The 21,030-nt window shown below is 40.6% G+C and overlaps 1 protein-coding gene and 1 pseudogene across 3 annotated transcripts in view; one reads left to right on the top strand and one right to left on the bottom strand.

The window, feature by feature from the left end:
- Window positions 1-21,030, bottom strand: part of TRIO (trio Rho guanine nucleotide exchange factor) — a 466,986-nt gene that overhangs the window by 361,543 nt on the left and 84,413 nt on the right. The window lies entirely within an intron of this gene.
- On the top strand, window positions 8,478-10,073 carry LOC143646352 (bifunctional methylenetetrahydrofolate dehydrogenase/cyclohydrolase, mitochondrial pseudogene; annotated as a pseudogene).

Genomic DNA, 21,030 nt, shown 5'->3' with positions numbered 1-21,030 from the left:
ACACTGCAACCAACCATAAACTGGAGGAGTCCCAGGAGATTCATTTTATATGGGACAAAAGGACATTCCTGTCCATTATCAAAACATAAAGTATGTCTCTTTCTCAACTTTCTCCTCTTGCTGTGATTTCTATTAAACACCCTCATTTTATCTTTCCAATTTGCACCCCAGAGTCAGTTCCTTCAACACTTCTGACACAGTATTAGTTGCAGGAACACTGCCGTGCCTGAAGGTTATAAAAGGTGGAATGGCCAAAATATCTGAAACCAACCTCAAGCACTGAGAATTTAGGATAATACAAAAGTGGCAGGCAAACCAAGTTCTTAAAATGAGGTAGTATTTATGCCCCTTTCCTCAAAGCTGTCTCATGTGCCTCAATACTTCATATCAGCGATTGTGAGCTTTTTATTACAAATTTTCCTCTTATTTTTTTCCCAGTTTTGAAGACTACTTGCCTTTGCCACTGTATCCCCTCATCCATAATTCTTTCCTCTAAGCACTAGGTAATGCAAACGCAGGTTGGGAGGTATGATGCTTCAGTTCATATGTCAATTTGGCCAGGTAATGGTGCTCAGTTGTCCAGTCAAGCAAGCACTGCCTAACTGTTACTGCAAAGACATTTCATGGACTTAAACAATCAGACAGTTGATTGCATCTATGGCTGATTATATCTACAATCATCAAGGGGAATGTATCAGTTTGAAGTTGCCGTGTACCCCAGAAAAGCCACTGATTGCATCTATGGCTGATTATATCTACAATCATCAAGAGGAATGTATCAGTTTGAAGTTGCTGTGTACCCCAGAAAAGCCATGCTCTTTAATCCTCATTCAATCTGACAGGGTGAACCTTTTTGATTAGATCATCTCCACAGACATATGACATACCCACTTGTGTATGTGGCCTTTTGAATAGATGGAGATGTGACTCCACACATTTGAAGTACATCTTGATTAATTTAGTAGAATCCTTTAAAAGGGGAAACATTTTGGAGAAATCTGAGATTCAGACGCTTGGAGAACAGTTGCTTCAGAGCTGAGAGACACAGATGTTTGGAGATGGTTGGAGTATGGACAGAGAGAGCAGATGCTGACACAGGCAGAGCCCAACAGACGTTGCCATGAGCCTTCCCATGTCATGCTAAGCAAGTCAGAACCCAGAACTGTGTCCTGGAGGAACTAAGTGAAGGCCCACATATTCTTAGAGAGGAAACCACTGGCAGCAGAAGCTGGAAGCAATGAACCAGGAATAAGGACCAGCAGACGCCAGCCACATGCATTCCCATTTTGGCCTTCCTTGATCCAAGGTATCTTTCTCTGGGTGCCTTAGTTTAAACATACTTATGGCCTTAGAACTGTAAACTTGCAACTTAATGAATTCCCTTTATAAAACCATTCCATTTCTAGTATATTGCATTCCGGCAGCATTAGCAAACTAAAACAGGGAGTGCCTTCTGCAATGAGAGGTGCTTAATCCAATCAGTTGAAGGCTTTTAAGGGAGAGGTGATGACTTCAACAGTCAGAAGAGAGAACTTTCATCTCTACTTCAGTCAGCAAGTCTTTACTGGGGAATTCATCAAAGATGCTCATTGCAGTTATCAACTTGCAATTCGTCCTATGGAATTTGGACTCATGCATCCCCACAATTGTGTGAGACACTTTCATAATGTTAAATCAGGGGAACGGGGAAGGGCACTGCAACTGGAGCTGTGGAGGCTGTGTCGCCCCTCCCAACATGGCTTCTGGAACTCCCCCTTCCAGACACCTGACTTCTGGAACTGCCCTTTCTGGACACCTGACTTCCAGAGAACTGCCCCTTCCAGACGTCACCTGACCCTCTTTCTTAAAAATTGCCCACACGCCATCACCCAGGTGCACTCACCTCCCTCCATCTTGGGTTCAGTGAGTTCTGCCCAGGAGCGCAGAAATACCCCCCCACACACACACTTTAAATTTCCTAGTCTACCTTTCTTCTTTCTCACCCTTTTGTCTCCTAAACCTTTCACATAAAATCCCACATTTACAGATATCTCCTGTTTCCCTAGAGAACCCTGACTAATACAGGAGGAGAGCTATAGAAGCCCCTTTCCTTCCAAGTCATTCACTTACACATACTCTCCACCTCTCTGAACCCTGAGGAAGATCTGGGAAACATCCCCAATGTCTACTTGCAAGTCTCAGTGTTCAGAACACGGATCACCAGACAACTGACTCAACAGGCTAGTCATTATGAATGAATGATGCTTCACCAAACGTCAGGAATAATGGTAAAATGTGAAGCTTATTACTAGAAAGTCCATGTATTGGAGATACATCTTCTTGTACGTGCATCATTTGGAATAAACCAACACTGCACAAAAGACAACTGCTACTGTAGATCCTGCCATTTGGATATCCTTGACCGCACAAGTGATGTTCAGATACCTGACTAACTTGAGCCTCACAAGTGAAATTATTCCACTGGCCCCATCCCGGCCCCCACCGTGAGTGGAATCCAGGGGTCCACAGCTGGCACTGCCCTCACTTTCCACCTCCGTGGGGTCAACTTTTTAAGACACAAGAGCGCCAGCTGGGGCTAACCAGGCTGAGATTTTACAGGAGATAGGACTGAAAGTTCCCTTCCACTACCCTGGTGGGGTGGCTAGGGCCACGGTCAGCACCATCAAATAACCTGAGTAACAGGCAGGTGGGCAGTCTGTAGGGGCTCCTGGAGGCCACCCACAAGGGAACTCCTCTCCAGTCCACAGGGCCTGTACCCCACCCCTGACAGGCCTTCTCAGATAGCACTAACAGCCACCAGAGTACTTCCTTTCCCTGTGACCCTGCCCTCCTACTCAGGTGAACCCCCCTGCATAGTAAGAGGAAGAGGAGCGCCTGCCTCAGCCTGCCTCAGCCTGCCACGGAGAAACTCAACGTTGGTTTTTAATTTATTTCCCTCTTTCCATTCATTGGTCCAATCACTACTGACTGAACACTGTGGAAGGCAGATACTGGAAGCCACCTTGACAACCCCCGCTCTGTGCACAGCCCCCTCCCCTGAGTGGGAGCAGGGGCAGTGGCCAGGCCAGGTTGTCCACCCCAAGGCCCAGGTCGACTCAAGAGGAAGTTGGTTGCCATGGCCGCCGCTAGGCAGTTGAGGCCCTTAGCAGAGGGCTGAGGCTGGCCAACCTGGGCCCCAGCAAACTTCCATCTAGTGGACAGGTACCACTGCGAGTACCTGAAGAGCCAAGAGCGACCAGTGACAGCCAGCGAGGCCTCTGGGCCCTCCGTTCCAGGATTGCAAGGAGCTAAGCTCTGCCAACAACCCCAGGAGTGTTTGAAGAGTACTCCGGGCTTCCTATGACCCTTCTTTTCAGCCCAGGGATCCCAGCACAGAGAAGCCAGCTGAGTCCCGCCCAGACATCTGACCTACAGAAACTATGGGATAATAAATGGGAGCTGTTTTAAATTGCTATGTTGGTGGTAACTGCTCATGTAGCAACAGAAAACTAACAGCATCAGCTAAATTAGTTTTGGATTCCATAGCTTTAATCCCATCTGTTTTTTCCTTCTTTTCTGCACCATCCACTGCAACCCCACCCACCAAAGAGCCAATTAACACTTAGAACAGAGCAGTACAGCCAGCAATTCCACACTGATTCTTTATGATTCAAATCAAAGTTAAGGAAGCTGGATGCTTTAGATAGCCTCTGGGGTCCTGTCACAGGGAAGTATATAATTCCCATTTGGCTTTAAAAAAAAAAAAAACTCAGGAATATTATGGTGAGATACAATTATATGGCACAACCCCTTTCATTTTTAGAATTGAGGAAACTGAGGCTCAATGAGTTTAAACATTCAAAGACCAACAGACTTTAATTTTTATACACTATCAATGCATGTTAGGTATTTAACATAATATTACATTTCTTAATGTAATACATTGCATACATGTTTACAATTCTATAAACAATTTTGGTATCTTACTTTTTCCTCATTTATTTAAAATTGGTGATATGTTCTATTTCTCAGTTCTTTATTTATTCTTCTTCCATATTTATAACTTCTACTTCCCTGATTAGACTCATTATAGTCAAGCCTCCAAAAAAAACAACTCTTCTACAAGAGATGCTTTTATCAGTTAAAATATATTTTAACTGCTGAGTCCTTCCATTCTGTCTTTTCTACAAAGGTATATTTATTAATATTTGTTTTGTGTTGTTGCTAGCAACTTAGGGCTATCACTTTTTATAACTCACCCATTGAAGCAAAGTACATCAAATATAAAAAGTCCAAAATCCAGATGCTAACATTACAGACTATGTCATATTCACTGTGATTTTTGGCATATTCATCTCACTTCATTCTGACTTCACCAAAAAAACAGAGGTTAGCTCTGTTGTATCTCCTCAACTAAGCCAAAAGTTCTAAAATAGCTTACAAGTGATCAGTTCTTTTCCTCTTTAAAAATTATGAGAGGGCAGTGCCATGGTGGCTCAGTGGCAGAATTCTTGCCTGCCATGCCAGAGACCTGGGTTCAATTCCTGGTGCCTGCCCATGAAAAACAAAAAAAATTATGAGAAAGGTAAATGTTAGAATTTCTACTTAAAACAAAATAAATCACGTTACCTTGAAAATGTTGCAGGGTTTTGGCTTCATGTACTTTCTGAAACCCAAAAATATAAGTGTCTCTTCTTTCATAAACAAAAACCAGGAAACCAAAAATCAACAAATATGTTAATATTAAACATGTAAACTCACAAAACTAAAGACATGATCTGGAGGGATATTCAAAGGAGAACAGCTGCAACCTATGCTTGAAAAACACCATTTACTTCTATAAAACAGGATTTTCTGCCCCTGTGTCCAAACATACCCTCCAGGACACCAAGGAGAAGAATTTAACATATTTAACCACTTACAGATTCAAGTCAAGGGCTTGAATATCAAAGCACTGAAATACTATATTAAAAGGATGTTTAACTCTAGAATCCATCTTAAATTAAGATTAAAATTAGATGAGAATTTGAGCATAAAATGACACATAATTAAAAAGAGGAGGAAGCACATGTGCCAGAGAAAGACAGATAAGGATGGAGACCAGCCTTCAAATCAAAAGTAAACGGCCTCTTTCAAGCCACAAATTGCTCAGGGGCACACCAGCCCTGCGTCTTGCTACTGGCAAGGAAATGTGACTATTTCCTCTTGTTTCCACAAATCCCATAGGAAAGAACGTTACTGCCCACATGTTATCAGAAGGGGTTGCTGAGTTTTGAAAGAAAATTCCTTTTTTTTTTTTTTTAACATAAAAAGTGAACTTGTGGCTTTGTAGTCCTAGGGTAGTTTAGTCTGATTACTCCTCCTCCTTGTTTTGGAGCCTTCTCTTGATCAATGATAGAATGTGGAGGCAGTTTGAATGCCAAAGTGGGGTCTGCTCCCAAGAAGGAGCTCAAGACTAGTGGGTCCTCCAGAAAGAACTGCAGGATGCCAGAATGTGATTACATTTATACAATTTTCCTGAGGTGCTCAAAAGATCTGCATACAGTTTGTTTAGCCTTTCAAGGCTAACCAAGTCAAGGTGAGAGATGGGAAATATTATTTTTTCAAAAGAGAAAATCACAGATTTTGATATCTGTAAGAGCCTTTAAGGTGAGCACTGTCATATAGTTCTCTGCATTGCAAAGAATGCAGTTGGGGCCCAGCAAATGAAGCAATTTGCTTGAGATTTCCAAGTCGTTGGTAGAGCTAGGCCTAAAATTCACATGCAATGACTCACTGCAGTGACAGGATTATCTACCTGTCCTCTACTTCCTTATCTACAGTTCCAATGAAGGCTTCCCCACTCATAGAGGAAGGAACTCTAAAGGGCAGTCCCATATGCATGAAGTGATATTCGTTCCCAAAACGACTGCTTCATGTCCAGTATTCACCCTAAAACTATAATTTCATAACTTCTTTTTTCTGATTGGGGAGGCTCTCTCAATCAGGAACTTGCATCTTCAACATCTTATATCATCTAATTTCCTCCAAGTAGAGAGATAAATTATCGGCAGCTTCACAGGGACCTGGGTTTGCATCCCAGCACTACCCTTAACTCTGGGATCTTACAGAGATCATCTCAACTAATCAAGATAGGCTTCAGCATCCTTATTTGTAAAATAGGAAAAAAGACTTTTAAAAAAGTCTTATTCAATTGTTACAAGGTTTAAAACAGAACATGTAAAATACCTATACAAGACAAGCCGGTATTTCTCAAAACACAGTCCAACAAGCATCTGCATCAGAGCAAAAAGGTACTCTTGTTTAAAATGCAGAGTCCCAACCCCACCCCAAAGACTGAGACAGAAGGGCTGGAGTGGGTGCATCTCACTGAGCTTCCCAAGAGATTCCAACATACACCCAATTTGAGACCTACTAAGGAAAGGCTAAAGGCTCACCAGCTTCTATCTTGCTGTTCATCTCAAAGTACATAGTTTACTGACTGGGATGCAGGGCTAAGGATGCAAATACAAAAGGACATTGTGTTGAGAAGGAATTTGGAGACATCATCTGTTCCTTCTAATGGCTTTCAAACTTAGTGACCCTGACTCACAGTAAGAAATACATTTTATGATGCAACCGAGTACACAAACACTGGCAAAATAAAACTGACTTTACAATTTCACAAAATAACTTAACCCCTAGTTTGTGTGGTACACTCCGCTATTTTCTATATTCTATTTTCTAGCCTGTCTTTTATAAGAAATGCAGGTCACAACCTCTTGCTTGAAAAAGATTGATCTATTACCTCCAAAACTAATTCTCAAACTTAAGTTGAGTTCTCACAGAGAAAGCCTCATTTAACGCAGAGGCCCAACCTATCCCAAAGATTCTGATGCTTCAGGTGGAGGGGGAGCTCAGGACTCTGCATCTAACAGGCACTTCAGGTAATCCTGAGACAGGTGATCCTTCTTTACACCTTTACAGGCGATTCTTTTTTCCAAGATCCTTCCTCCTGACCCACCTTCTATGCAACATACTCTGTAAGACTGCACAGCCCAAAGGAGGCAGCTCAACTTCACAGGTGGTGGACAGGGAGCAGATCACGCTGAAGGCCTGGATCCACAAACCAGGAGGATCTTTCAGGACTATAGCCTGAAATGGTGAGTCTCGAGCTTTGGCAGAAGCATCCAGATGTGAGTGACAGCATTCCTATAGGGGTTGGCAGGGTAGTCAGGCATGTTTCAGAACTAAGCCAATCTTGCTTCAGCACTCAAATGGGGAACCAGAGGCTCTAGCAGAGCTCTCAAAGAAGCATTCCTACTCCACGGGGCTGGCGGGGCAGTGGGATGGGGTTAAGGGGTACGGGGGTGGGAGTGTGTGGGGGTGGGAGTGTGTGGGTGTGGGGAGTGGGATTGCCTAGTCAAACGAACAAAAACAAATAAGAAAAGAAAAATACTCACTCCCTGTCCCTCCCCACTCCACATACACACACAGAGCACCCGGTCGGAAACTTAGTTTTCATATTCCCATTGGCTCTACCAGAATCTTGGTAGTACTTTTCCACTTAAATATTTCACAATGTCATGTGGCCAAACTGGCTATGCCAGATTTGTACAAACTCTGGGCCATGTGATTACACCTTCACCTCTGACCACATCAGAAAGTGATAGGTTTGGTTTTAAATCTTGTAAATTATACAAAGGCCCAGAAGCAACAGCTCTCCTAGGTAAAGCAGCTAATGCAATAAAAGGTTTTAAATTTCACTATGGAAAAATACAAGGTTGCTGCTGATTCCACAAGGACAGTTCCACTTCTTTTTACAATATTTTATTTTTCTTGGAAAGTTCATCAGCTTTTGGAAATTACAATTTACGAAGTTTCTCCAGAAATAATGTTCTGTTTAATGTAGAAGGCTGGTGCGAGGTCAAGGGAAAGGACAGTGGCCTTGGAATCCACACACTACCTCGGGTTGAACTTTGGCTTGTACCATCTTGTGCGATCTTTCTAACCACAGCCAGGCTTGTTGTGAGGACCACCTGAGAAAATACCTGGCAAAGGGGTAGGCACTGTAGCTGTAGAGGATAGACACTCAAACTGTAGCTGCAAGCACGGCAATTAGCACCTGAAGCCAAACTGTAGCTGCAAGCACGGCAATTACCACCTGAAGCCAAGTCTTGCACAGAACAGACACCCAACTCTGCATTGCAGGCTTTCCTCTTCCCCTTCTGCCTTTAAAAGGTGACTGACACTGGATTTCCCTCACAAACGACTCTTTTTAATTTTGTTTGGTTTTGTATTTCAGTATCAATTTTGTCATACAGCTAGCTCAGGTCTCTGGATGATAATTTAATTATTAGAAAGTTGAAACTATTTTCAAATTAAATGACATGACAGCAATGAAACAATGTTTCTTTTGTGATCTCACTGTCAGCCTTGCATGTGTGTCAGTTTCAGTGAGTGATAATGCAAACCGCATTAACAATGATTAGACACTAACTCTGCCCCAGGCGTTAACAATGATTAGATGCAAAATCTGCCCCAGGCACACTCTGAAGCTCATCACACAGACTGTGTCACTGCATAATCCCAGCAGCCTTCCAAGGTGAGTGGGTTATCAGGTGGGCACAGAGAGGGCAAGAGCTTTGGAAGCAAAGAGCCTAGATGCAAACCCAGGCAGCCTAACTCTGCCCTTGCCACTCACCACTCGTGTTGGGGCCTGAAGTCAGAAAACCACGTGGAGGTCCTGATCGGGCCTTGGGCACTCAGTGATCATGCTCCATACCTAGGTTTCCTCGCCTGCATTAACAAAGAACAATTCACAGTACCAGAAAGTGCCCAGAACTTTTCATACTTATCAGTTAATTTAATCATCCTAATATCCCTGTGAGATGAATCCTTTTGTTTTATTTATGTCCTGTAATAGGGTATCCTGCTCAGAGAGGTTAAACCTGGGGACTCCAGGCTGAGCTGGGATGCACATCAGGCCTCCAGGCTTCATGCCCCTGCTCCTTCCCCAAAGATCTTGATCCCAAATTAAAAAAATTACATATTCTTCACCAAGCTGTTGGTAAAGCTTGGTTATTGGTTAGTAAAAGTGTGTGTTTCAGTATTTCACCATGGCCCCAGCCACAGCTGCATTCTCTCTCACATTGACGCTGGCCACCGGGCTGCTCTGGCCCATGCAGAGCTGCCACCTGCGCCCTTGCCCTTCTACCACTCCGCCACTGGAAAGGAAGCAGCTTCATTTTGGGAAAGAAACTTGCCGAGGAGACCATGCAGGAGGCACAGCAGGAGGTGGAATGGTGGGTGGCCTCGAGTAACAGGCGGCTTGAGAGCAGTGAGATCCCACCAGCCACTCATGTCCTCAACAAGACCTGAGCAGCCGCGGACATGGGAATCATCAGTGAAACGATTTTGAAATCAGCTTAGATTTCAGAGGAAGAATTGTTGGATTTGATAAAAAATAAGCTAAATAATGATGACAATGTGAATGGCCTCCCTGCTCAGCTGTCGCTTCCAGAGCACACTAATGAAAGGTCTGCAGTGGTGTTTCTCCAGACAAGGATGGTGGTGGCTTACATGCAATTAACATAGGGTGGATGTGTTTAGACCAGTATTCCACGCTGCTCGCTGCCCCATGAGATGTGTGGGAAATAATTAAGCAAATTGGAATGAATTCCAACACTAGGGAAAAATGTGGTTATGGCCAGAAGGTCAAAGAACATTGGAATGCCCACTGCAATGTTACTACACAGAAGGGCGCATGAACATCCCAGAGACAATGCCACTGTTACCGTACTCATCGCTACACCCCCAGAGACTGGATGAACATACAATTCTTGCAGATACTGTGGTATCTGCTGGAAGCATTCCAAATCTGATCACAGCAGATATGATCAAGGAAGGAGCAGGAATCATTGATGTGGGAATAAACACAGTTGCAGATCCCACAACCTCTAAGCCTCAATTGGCTGGAGATGTGGATTGTGAAGAAGTTAGGAGAAAGCCGGTTACACCACTCCAGCCCCCAGGGCGTCAGTCCCATGACAGTGACCATGCTGATGAAGGATACCATTATTGCTGCAAAGAAGCCACCCAGTCTCAAAGAGTAGAAAGTACTGAAGTTCAAAGGGCTTGGAGGAGCAACCAATTAACTGTTCTATCTTCCCTTTTAGGAACAGCCTTCCAAACCATTTCAAGAAGCAAAACAGGCCAATAGAATTGCACTATTTTTTTTATTCTATTGAAATGGTTGAAGTTGAAAATGGTGCTTTTTTATTTATTGAAAGCTTAAATGGGTGGGTGTTTGCACAAATTATTCTTACCCAGGAGCACGCCAGTATCCTTCTGGGCCATGGAACCCAAAATAAGCCATTCTCTTGGTCCCAAGCCATTTCCATGGGGCATTGTCAAACTGTGAATGAATGCTTAACTTTGTCAGGCCATTGCAGTTGTTAAAATTTGCCTTTTCTAGCACTGCATTTCCCAAGTGCTAGTCCAATAAGAGTTGATATCCACATCAGGTTTCAAATGTGCTGAGTTCAACTGGTCATAGGAAACGAAAAACGTTGCCAGAGAAAATTAAGGGAACAGTAAACAAGAAGAAATTATAGCAACTGAGTTAAGAAAAAAAATCAGTCAGATTTATAAAAATATCCATTGACAGCCAGATTTATCTAAATAAAACAATTGGGTGGGAAAGAAGAAACCTTACATGCTAATAATAATATTCCTAACCTGCCATTTTGTGGCTTAGTTGCTGGGAAAATATTTAGGATTCTGTAATTAGCTCTCATTCATGTACGTTACCGTTCCGTAAACTCTCCCCATGTTAGTTTTTCAGGATTGAGAAGGCTTACATTATAAAATTATTCATGTGTGTTGTCATATCTGGGCTTTTGCTATATCTTTAAACTTAATGGTTAAATTTTTACCCCTAAAAAGTATATATGGTTTCTTTGGTTTACCCTGAAACCTATTTTTGAAAAAAACAAAACTGATACAGAGTTGGGCTTAATAATCACAAGAACAGTATGTTTAAATATGCAACTTATTTTTCCATGAAAGACTCATTAGCAGCTACATGCTTTTCTCTTTGAACCTGTTGGTTTTCCTAAAAGGTTCTTAAAAGCTTGAGTTAATACTGAATTTAACCAGACTTTTTTTTTAACGTTTTTATTGAGAAATCTTCACACACATATAGTCTAACCATAATATACAATTAATGGCTAATAATATCATCACATAGTTGTGTATTCATTACCACAATCATTTTTAGAATATCTGCATCACTCCAGAAGAAGAAACAAAAAGAAAAAAAAACGCATACATCTCATGCCCCTTACCACTCCCTCTCACTGACCATTGAGTATTTCAATCTACCCAACGTTTTACCCTTTATCCCCCTATCATTTATTTACTTTTTATCCTTATTCTTTTACTCATCTGTCCATACCATTAACCAGACTTCTCTGATTAAAACTTTTTTTAATAAAACAAAATTTAAAATTTCACTATGTTAAAATTGTTATTTAGGAGGAAAGGGGCATCATATCAGCAGCTTACTTTCAAATGGCTTAGGAAAAAAACATACACATATACAGGGAATTTTTATATTATTGCAACTTTTCTACAAATCTGAAATTTTAACAAAATACAAAGTTTTTAATAATGCAAGTGAAAACAAGTGAGCAAGTGGGCTTAATGTACTTTCATTTCAAAACTAACTTTAAATCCCTGTGTCAATGAGTCCTTCTCTGGTGAAGAGATTCTCCTTCCTTTGACTTGCAACTTGGTCATGATGCTGCATAACTGGAGACTGAGCATTCCAACATCTATTAGAAACTTTCAGAGCACACTGAGGGCCCTTTACTCCTTTGTTTATTCTTCTATATTTTCACATATTTACATCTTTACTTATGTAACCCACGAAGGGGAAAAAAATGCCAACCACCCTTTGACTTACCATATAATTTCTTACTGATGCTGGTGACTAATGAGGTGAAAACATGCCCTTAGAGGTGAGTCTTCCCTACATTTTGAAAGTTTTACATTTTAAAACCTCACCTGTTGGGCGGGCCACAGGGGCTCAGCAGGCAGAGTTCTCGCCTGCCATGCCAGGGACCCGGGTTCCATTCCCAGTGCCTGCCCATGCAAAAAACAAACAAACAAACAAAAAAAAAACTCACCTGTTTTAAGGAGGTAAATGAGATTCTTCTCCAGCTCAGGCACAAATTATAATCAGATTAAAGTTAAGTCAAATAAAAATGCCTTTATTTAACAAGAAAAGCAGAGTATGTTTCCAAAAATTATTGAATGATTTTAAATGTCTGATTTCAAACTTATAAAAAGTTATTCAGTTAGTATCTTCCCAAACCTTAATATTGTTTATACCATTATTGTTCATAATATAAAAAGCATAGGCACTTTCAAATTTCCTATTGCATACAATGATTTTCTCCATGAGAACCCAGATAACCATCATGACCATATGCCCAGCTGGAAATGCCTGCACATGCAGCCTACCAGTGCTGAGACAGTCGCAGCTGAAACCCTGAGCCCACGGCCACCACGGATGCCCAGCCAGTGTTTCCCACACTCCTGGAATGTTAACCACACTTGAATTAACCGTTTACAGTTTACCTGTGCCATTTTCTCATTAATTTAGTGCTGTTTTCTCACTAATTTAGTGAGGTGTGGCCTTGTTGTCGTTGAGAAAAGACAATTCTACTGTAAACAAGAAATGTAATTTCGACAATTGAGTGTGTCTGTGACTGAGCAAACTGCATGTGAGGTTTGCAGGCTCAAGAAAGCACTGGAATCCTAACTCCCATCCTTCTTGAAAACTTTCTGCCTGGAGTTAGGGAGAGGAAATTGTCTACCACTATTAGCTAGGGCACTCTGGCCGGCATAATGCAACTTTTCTCAGGGAGCAAAGGTTTTAAGAAGAAGAAGAAAAAAATATGTGGACATTTCAATAAAACAACTGTCATGAGTCCTGAAGAGGGGAGACAGAAAGGGGATTAGAAATGACATAACTAAGGTAAGAAAGGAAATCCGGAAAAGGAATTACAGATGTAGAGATTAAATTCTCTTCCTGTGAACTGTTCTGGCAATTATGTGACATGACAGTGAGAACCCTTAAAAGGTCATGCTCAGGCGTGACCATATATGATGGTCACACAGCAGCTCTAAGTATTTTCTTTCTATTTTGTTTTCACTCACTGCTTTGGGTAATATCAATAAGGAACATCCTTAAGTCAAAACTGGGAGGAATGAAGTATGTTAAGTATACTAAAATAAATGTATCAATACAGAACATATATATCTACATCTTATAACACTCGATACATTCTTATGGAGGAAGAACTCACAATGTGGTCTTTACCCACATATCCAGACCACTTCTCCCTGCTGTCTGAAACCCGGTTTTTCTGGGCATCCGTCTTTATCACATAGGAGATAGCTGATTACTTTCACAGTTCTTAAGAGAACACTTAAGAGCCTGGTTCTGGGGCCAGGTTGCTTGATTTAAATGCTAGTTCTGCTTCCCATCTTCCCTTCTTCGGGCTGGCTACCTACCTCACAACATTATTACAAGGACTTGACTATGTAAGACAAATATGTCACTGATAAGAAGAAAAATAAATGTATCGCCCAGGTTCAGGACACTCTCCTGTAGTTTTCCCCATGTCATGAATCATATTAAAGGATAAACACACCTTTATGATGCTGCTCCTATACTAGCACACAAAATGGAATTCCACAGACAATAATAATATGCAAATGACAGAGTCTTCTTTAAAATACAAAGAGTTATGACAAACTCACCACTGGAGTTTTCACTACACATTGAAATGAAAGGCCTTTTGTCATCAAAATATGTTATTATTTCTTAAAATAATCAATGCCTAAATGACCATTCAGTTTTCTCTCAATGGGGATACATGACACCACCTCCAGCATCTTAAAAAGGTGAAGCAAATATAGGAAAGAACAAAAAAATCACCTTGATTGAAACACCACTTCTCCTTTTCAGCTAATCATATAAATAAACAGGCAGGCAAAACTAACCACCCATGATTGGACAAGCATGAATTCCGCAGCTAGAACTGGACAGATTCGACTCCAGTGCTGCCATGCCCATTCATAAGCTCCATAAGAGAAAATGGCAACTGCATAGTCAAACTGGATAAGAGGGCAGGTGCTGTGGGCAGATACAGGAACTTGGCAAATGTGGAAAGAAAGAAGTCTGTGCAGGCTTGCCACAGCAATGAACAGAAGTCACAATCACAATCCAGATAGCAAACATTGTTACACACTTGCCACATGCCAAGTTTGGCATGGATTATCTGCCTTAATTCTCACGATAATCCTAAAAGGTAGACACAGTTATAACCCCTAATATACAAAGGCAAAAGCTGAGCAAAGAGATGGTAACATGCCCATGACCAAAGAGCAGTAAAAAGGCTGGGATTCAAATTTGACTCCAAAGCACAAGCTCTTAATCACTAAAGCATAAATAAGATAAATAATCAAATCTGCATAAATCAATGATCAATTTTTAAAACTCAGCTGTCTACTTAGAAAGAACAAATTATTTGACCTCTCAATTTTTACACTCTTTTGAATAGTAGAACTTAACCCCTATCACTGGTGAAATTGTAAATAAGGATTTTAAACACAATTAAAACTCCATACTTCATGAGTCATTGGAACACAGAGGTAAAGAAACTTCAGGGATCACCTAGTGATCCTTCATTTGATGGATGATAAATCAAATTTATAGAAGCTGAATTATGATCTCATATAATGAACCTGGTCTGAACAAAGAAAATCAAAGAAAAAGAAGTTTTCAGCAAGAACACATTCCCTAGTAAAATATAAAATTAAAATAAAGTGTAATATGCTTCAAGATCAATCAAGATTTTGTCATTACAAACTAACAAATATTAACAGTGGGCATCAGCAAACACTAATATAACAAATTCATTCCAGAAGCATGTTCATAAAGGAAATGTAGTAGAAACAAACGTAACTCAGTACTTGCTAAATTTACATTATATAAAAATAAGTATGCTTCCAATTAAGTTTGTTAACAGTATTTTTTTTTTTTTTACTTAAAATAGTTATAAAGAAGATTTGGTATCCCAAAATTAAAAGCCAGTAAGACAGATACCAAATCATCTCTTTTAAATGTTGAAATACAGCAAATCTAAGCTATTTTATTTATTTCTTCATTCTCTAACTACATTTCTAAATTACACTTGGTAAAAATTAAATATATAAAAGATTAATTGTCATCAAAACTAAGTTTCTCATTATTTTACTTTATTCCTCCAAGTCAAGTTTATATCACTATATGTGATGTAAAAAAATATTTTTTTAATGTGAAAGGAAAAAAAGTCACAATATAACTGCTGATTTGAAATCAGTAAATGATAACAAACTGATCTAAAAATGGATCATGTTTCATTACCTATGGTGTTTCCTTCACTGACTGCTGACTGATACCACAAATCAATGAGGTCTTAGATAATCAAACTGAAATATACCAGTTTACTTCATCATTAAAAAATAACTAGGTGAAATAAAGTGGCAGTGAGGCTGATTTCAGGTTTATATTATAATAGATTTTCATCCCATCTGCTATATTCTTACAAACTTTCTGATGTGCTACTGTTCTAGTTTGCTAGCTGCCGGAATGCAATATACCAGAAACGGAATGGCTTTTAAAAATGGGGATTTAATAAATTGCTTAGCTTACAGTTCTAAGGCCAAGAAAATATTCCAATTAAAACAAGTCTATAGAAATGTCCAATCAAAGGCATCCATCCAGGGAAAGATACCTTGGTTCAAGAAGGCCAATGACATTCAACGTTTCTCTCTCAGCTGGAAGGGCACATGGCAAACATGGCGGCATCTGCTGGCTTTCACATGGCTCTACCAAAAGGGGACTCTCTCCAAATGTTTCCTCTTTTAAAGGATTCCAGTAAGCGACTCCACCTTCAATGGGTGGAGACACACCTCCATGGAAATCATTTAATCAGAAATTACCACCCACAATTGGGTGGTCACATCTTCATGGAAACAATCAAAATGCTCCCACCCAGCAATACTGAATGAGGATCAAAGAGCATGGCTTTTCAGGGGTCCACCATAGATTCAGACCAGCATAGCTAAGGATATAGATTTTAAGTGATTGACACTTCCAAACTGTTGCAAAAAGTTGTTTGTTGTTCAGATTAACCTTTATTTCCAAACTGAAATTATTGTACACCCTTTCAGGAAACAGGGGGTGGCAAGAGAAGAGTCTGAGATGTTTAGGTTGGCCACTTTGTCCCAGTGACACTTTGGACAATGAGCCTTGGTTTCCTCTCCTATGAAGAGAGGAATTAGGCCACACACTCTTCAGTGGTCCATCTTATGCAACGGAGGCAAGTGACCACATCTCCTTCCTTCGGGCCTGCAGGTGTCCATCTCTGCTCAGGCACATCTATCTTTACTGATTGTGGGTCTAGCCAGAGGACAACTAACACCAATGATTCATTTTCAGCCTTTATGACTATCCAGTCCAATCAGTGCTTCTCTATTTTTTCACACGTGTAATTTAAAGAATAAGGAAACCAACGAATTTACAACAATAACACACTGTAAGTTACAACCAAAGCAAAGACAGCACGTCTCTGCCTGGGGTTCATCTGCCTATACAAAAGCCCTCCTCAACACCACCAGTAGTAATTTGGTCAGTTAATTTTTAACTATGTCAGTTAAAGCAGGTGGCCTTCTAAAGAAAGAGCCACAGACATTCCTGCTCAATACAGGCATGATGCTGAGTCCCTCTTTAACAGCTGTGCCCCTTGCTGTCAGTCTTCTCTTGGGGCAGGGCCAAGATCTCTGCTTTGAGTATGAATCCCTGCATGGGAATTTTTCACCCTCTTACTTGCATAACCCTAATATGCCAATTCTGATATCCATGAGCGAAAATAGAGACACTCAGGAAGAAACCTAAGGGCAGAATCTTTGTGGGAATTTATAAGTATTCCCTGACTCTTCACAAGTCCCACACTTCATTGACAGCATATATTAAACTTTATTCCTCTACTCATATCTTAGCTTGTTGGGTAATAATTAATTACAGTATAACTGGTAGTAAAAGGACAACTGGCATAAACAAGTTTGGAGACAAACAGCTGCCTTACACATAAGTGTACTTAGTACTCAACTGGGGAGAACTGAGGGCCCAGGCCAGAAAAGCCTGCTCTGCTCTGCCAGCAGCTAGGGGTAATTATAAGGTTAATATTTATTTTTTAAAAGGACAGAAGGAAGAGATGAGAGAAGGAGAGGGAAAAATGAGAAAGAAGGAAGCATGTAAGGGATAAAATGGTGGGAGAAGGAGGGAGGGGGATGAAAGAGAGAAAAGGTTTTATTTTCTTCCCACTCATTCCACTCAAAGTAATTTTTCCATCCCAATTTAAATTACTGACATCTGTAAGTACAAAACAAACCTCTCTCACTCTCATCTTCCTCAGTGTCTGTAAGAAGGTTACTTGCACAAAGTACAGAAACCTTTGGGAGGAAAAACACCTCATCTGCTCTGAACCCCCTAACATATATCCTCAGTGTCACTCAAGGACACTTAAATCTGGTTGATTATTAAACTTTTCTTAGGTCTGGAGTAATAAACTATAAATCAGTCAATCAGGCCTCTAGACTCACATGCGCTGTTTCCTTCATTCAGACACGGAGACAATAAAGCTTACCCTAGGACTTCCGGAGAAGATGGCGGCTTAGTAAGACGCGCGGGTCTTAGTTCCTCCTCCAGAAAAGCAACTAAAGAAACAGAAACAATACGAAACAGCTCCCGGAGTCACGACAGAGACCAAAAAGTCAGCGTACCCCATTCTGGAACAGCTGAACGGGCAGGGAGAATCTGCTGCGGTGAGATACCCGAGGGGCGCGCGTTTTCCCGGCCGGGGCGGCTGGCGACTGGGGTCCCCTCCACGCACGTGGCTCCCCGGTCTGACTGGGAACGTTGGATAGCGGGGCCCTCCCGTCACGCTTGGCGTTTTGGGCCAGCTGGGCAATTAGGACCGGCACTCTCCCAAGCCGCGGTGGCCAGCGACCCCCGCCTCCACGCGCGGTTTCCCGGGCCGACTGCCGTGCAGACAGACGAGCGCCACGAGTGCCACCTACTGGGCAGGAAAAGAAAAACAGAGCCCAGAGATTTCACAGAAAAAGCTTTCAACCAGCTGGGTCCCACACCCAGGGAAATCTGATCAAATGCCCAGACACCAGCAGAAAATAATGGATGACGCTCGGAAAATTGAAGATATGGCCCAGTCAAAGGAACAAACCAATAGTTCAAATGAGATACAGGAGCTGAGACAACTAATACTGAATATACGAACAGAAATGGAAAAACTCTTCAAAAACCAAATCAATAAATTGAGGGAGGACATGAAGAAGACATGGGCTGAACAAAAAGAAGAAATAGAAAATCTGAAAAAACAAATCACAGAACTTATGGGAGTGAAGGACAAAGAAGAAAAAATGGAAAAAACAATGGATACCTACAATGGTAGATCTAAAGAGACAGAAGCTACAATTAGTGAACTGGTGGATGGAACATCTGAATTCCAAAAAGAAACAGAAACTATAGGGAAAAGAATGGAAAAACTTGAGCAGGGGATCAGGGAACTGAATGACAATATGAAGCGCACAAATATACGTGTTGTGGGTGTCCCAGAAGGAGAAGAGAAGGGAAAAGGAGGAGAAAAACTAATGGAAGAAATTATCACTGAAAATTTCCCAACTCTTATGAAAGACCTAAATTTGCAGATCCAAGAAGTGCAGCGCACCCCAAAGAGATTAGACCCAAATAGGCGTTCTCCAAGACACTTACTAGTTAGAATGTCAGAGGTCAAAGAGAAAGAGAGGATCTTGAAAGCAGCAAGAGAAAAACAATCTGTCACATACAAGGGAAACCCAATAAGACTATGTGTAGATTTCTCAGCAGAAACCATGGAAGCTAGAAGACAGTGGGATGATATATTTAAATTACTAAAAGAGAAAAACTGCCAACCAAGACTCCTATATCCAGCAAAATTGTCCTTCAAAAATGAAGGAGAAATTAAAACATTCTCAGACAAAAAGTCACTGAGAGAATTTGTGACCAAGAGACCAGCTCTGCAAGAAATACTAAAGGGAGCACTAGAGTCAGATACGAAAAGACAGAAGAGAGAGGTATGGAGTAAAGTGTAGAAAGAAGGAAAATCAGATATGATATATATAATACAAAAGCCAAAATGGTAGAGGAAAATATTATCCAAACAGTAATAATACTAAAAGTTAATGGACTGAATTTCCCAAACAAAAGACATAGAATGGCAGAACGGATTACGACCCAGCAATACCACTGCTAGGTATCTACTCAAAGGACTTAAGGGCAAAGACACAGACGGACATTTGCACACCAGTGTTTATAGCAGCATTATCTACAATTGCAAAGAGATGGAAACAGCCAAAATGTTCATCAACAGACGAGTGGCTAAACAAACTGTGGCGTATACCTACGATGGAATATTATGCAGCTTTAAGACAGACTAAACTTATGAAGCATGTAATAACATGGATGGACCTAGAGAACATTATGCTGAGTGAGTCTAGCCCAAAACTAAAGGACAAATACTGTAAGGTCCCACTGATGTGAACCGACATTCGAGAATCAGTTTGGAATATATCACTGGTAACAGACCAGCAGGAGTTAGAAACAGGGTAAGATAATGGGTAATTGGAGCTGAAGGGATACAGACTGTGCAACAGGACTAGATACAAAAACTCAAAAATGGACAGCACAATAATACCTAAGTGTAATGTAACTATGTTGGAACACTGAATGAAGCTGCACCTGAAATATGGTTTTTTGTTTGTTTGTGTGTCTGTATCTTTTGTTTTTGTTTTTTTCTTTTTCCTTTTTATATATATATATATATATTATTAGTATTATTATTTTAATTCTCTTCTCTATATTAACATTCTATATCTTTTTCTGCTGTTTTGCTAGTTCTTTTCCTAAATCGATGCAAATGTACTAAGAAATGATGATCGTACATCTATGTGATGATACTAAGAATTACTGAGTGCATTTGTAGAATGGAATGATTTCTAAATGTTGTGTTAATTTCTTTTCTTTTTTTTGATTAATAAAAAAAATTTAAATAAATAAATAAATAAATAAAGCTTACCCTAGCTGGGAAATAAATGAACTAATTAACTAGATTCTAGTATGGGTGCCATACAAACAGAAGGCATTAGAATAACTTTCTCAAAATTTTCAACCCAAATCAAATTCAAACAAAATATGTAAATAGCAATATAAAGCAAGAAAGTGCCCATCTTCCTGGCTACTATCAGCAGACAACATGCTGTTGAACACTGGATGATTTCCTTTTATTCCCAATCCTTCCTAAAACAACACTAGCTCTTTCTTTTTCCTCAATAATGTAATAATTACCTACCTGGCCCAGCCCTTCCTGAGGCACTCCTGCTATTTGCAAGTGGCCCTGGCTAACATGTAGACTTTGGACAGGCCTTGCTAACACCAGCACATCTGAGACACTGGATTCTCAAATGAGAAGGGCATTTGCACATGTCTCAGCATGTGTGTGCAGCTGGAGAGGAAAGGAAAACAGGGTCCAGGGACCTCTGTGACTTACCTCTAGATATTTTCCAAACTGTGTACTCAAACCCTCATATAGAATGGCTGGTTTCCTTTCAAGGTGAAGACAAGATCAAGAATTTTCTTTTTAATAATTTAAAGAAAGGATGCCATCTTGTCTAATTTTCCTTATATTTAAAATGGTATTACACCCAGGGCTCTGAGACTCTGTAAAGGTTTCACTCACTAAGTTTATTTTTCAGAAACCTAAAACCTCCTAGCTTAGATCAGCCCTGAAACCCTGAGGTACCCGTCTTTCCAAGAGCATCAACTACTTGTGTCCCCTTACCCCATAATGTCAAAACCGCTTTTCAATATGAAGAAGTTAGAATAGTCATTGCCCAAATATC

The sequence above is a fragment of the Tamandua tetradactyla genome, chromosome 9, assembly GCF_023851605.1.
Source record: "Tamandua tetradactyla isolate mTamTet1 chromosome 9, mTamTet1.pri, whole genome shotgun sequence".
Lineage (NCBI taxonomy): Eukaryota > Metazoa > Chordata > Mammalia > Pilosa > Myrmecophagidae > Tamandua > Tamandua tetradactyla.
This window is presented reverse-complemented; position numbering and strand designations above follow the sequence as displayed.